Below are 2,510 nucleotides of genomic sequence, written 5' to 3'. Positions count from 1 at the left end.
GACAGGGTTCAAGTCAAGGCAGAGAGCATGCTGGGTCATTATTGACTATTGACAGTGTCTCAGCTGAGGTCAACTATCTTCATTATATAGCTCTAACAACATACCTCCCTTCCATGCTCTGAAGGTTCCTTACTGGGGAGTAGTTATTTTTAACGAAGTGTGTGTGTGTGTGTGTGTGTGTGTGTGTGTGTGTGTGTGTGTGTGTGTGTGTGTGTGTGTGTGTAATTGGAAAGATAATTGCTAAAGCCTATGATAAGAGTGATGTTGACAGGTTAACCTCTATGGGCTAGGTGGGACGCTTGCTCAACAGCCAGTGTAATCCTGTGGCGTGATATTCAAATACCTTAGAAATGCTATTACTTCAATTTCTCAAACATATGACTATTTTACACCATTTTAAAGACAAGACTCTCGTTAATCTAACCACACTGTCCGATTTCAAAAAGGCTTTACAACGAAAGCAAAACATTAGATTATGTCAGCAGAGTACCCAACTGGTTACTACTCTTGCCCAGAAACAAGAATATGCATATTATTAGTAGATTTGGTTAGAAGACACTCTGAAGTTTCTAAAACTGTTTGAATGGTGTCTGTGAGTATAACAGAACTCATATGGCAGGCAAAAACCTGAGAAAATTCCAAGCAGGAAGTGGCCTGTCTGAGAATTTGTAGTTCTTCTTTTGGTTCTCTATCGAAATTACAGTATCTCTGGGGTTACGTAGCACTTTCTAAGGCTTCCATTGGCTCTCTAAAGCCTTCAGAAAGCGGATTGAGGCGTCTCCTGTCTCTGGGCAGAGTATAGTAGCAGTTTGTCAGTGGTCTGCCTGGTGACTAAGAGATTGGATATGCGCATTCACGAGACCTCGCTGTTTTTTTCTTTTCCTCTTTGAATGAATACACTATTGTCCAGTTGGAATATTATTGCTATTTTACAAGAAAAAGAAAAATACCATAAAAATTGATTTTTAACAGCGTTTGACATGCTTCTAAGTACGGTAATGGAACATTTAGATTTTTTTTGTCTCGAAATGCGCTCGCGCATTTCCCTTTGGATAGTGACCTGAACGCATGAACAAAACTGAGGTATTTTGACATAACTATGGATTATTTGGAACAAAAACAACATTTCTTGTGGAAGTAGCAGTCCTGGGAGTGCATTCTGACAAAGATCAGCAAAGGTAATACAATTTTTCTAATACTAATTCTGAGTTTAGTGTTCCTCGAAGTTGGCGGGTGTCAAAATAGCTAGCCGTGATGGCTGAGCTATGTACTCAGAATACTGCAAAATGTGCTTTCGCCGAAAAGCTATTTTAAAATCTGACATAGCGATTGCATAAAGGAGGTCTCTGTCTATAATTCTTAAAATAATTGTTATGTATTTTGTCAACGTTTATGATGAGTAATTTTGTAAATTCACCGGAAGTGGTCGGTGGGGATACATTTTCTGAACATCACACGCCAATAAAAAGCTGTTTTTTGATATAAATATGAACTTGATTGAACAAAACATGCATGTATTGTATAACATAATGTCCTAGGAGTGTCATCTGATGAAGATCATCAAAGGTTAGTGCTTAATTTAGCTGTGTTTTGGGTTTCTGTGACATATATGCTTGCTTTGAAAATGGCTGTGTGATTATTTTGGGCTATGTACTCTCCTGACATAATCTAATGTTTTGCTTTCGCTATAAAGCCTTTATGAAATTGGACAATGTGTTTAGATTAACGAGAGTCTTATCTTTAAAATGGTGTAAAATAGTCGTATGTTTGAAAAATTGAAATTATTGCATTTTTGAGGTGTTTGTATTTTGCGCCACGCTGTTCCACTGGCTGTTGAATAGAGTGGGACGGTGACGTTCCACCTAGCCCATAGAGGTTAAGGTCTTCTAACAACGTCCGGCTTACCTGGACGGACTTCAAATTTCACAGTCAATCGTGAGCAACCTGGCTGGTTTTATAGGTTGTTGTTTCTGGGCAGGACAGAACACAGTTGATCTATGAGTTGTCGTGGCTTCATAGATTCATAGTTTCTCAGTCATCTGGTCATCACCCTCGTGCCAGGCAGACAGAGGAGGGTTGAAGAGAGAATAGGAAAATACAGCTTTGAGGGTGAGAGCGAGAATAAACTGACTTTTTACTGTTCTAATTACATTGTTAACCTGGTTATAATACCAATAAGGCACCTCAGGGATATGTGGTATATGGCCAATATACCACGGCTAAGGGGCTAAGGGCTGTGTCCAGGCACTTCCTTCTGCATCGTGCATAAGAACAACCCTTTAGCCATGGTGTATTGTCCATATACCACACCTCCTCTGGCGTTAATGATTAATTAACTCTCGTTTACTCTCTCTATCTCTCTCTTTCTCTCTGCCTGTCTCTCTCCCTCTCTTGCTCTCTCACATACATACATACATACAGACAGACAGAGACAGACACACACACACACACACACACACACACACACACACACACACACACACACACACACACACACACACACACACACA

The sequence above is a fragment of the Salmo salar genome, chromosome ssa06, assembly GCF_905237065.1.
Source record: "Salmo salar chromosome ssa06, Ssal_v3.1, whole genome shotgun sequence".
Taxonomy (NCBI): domain Eukaryota; kingdom Metazoa; phylum Chordata; class Actinopteri; order Salmoniformes; family Salmonidae; genus Salmo; species Salmo salar.
This window is presented reverse-complemented; position numbering follows the sequence as displayed.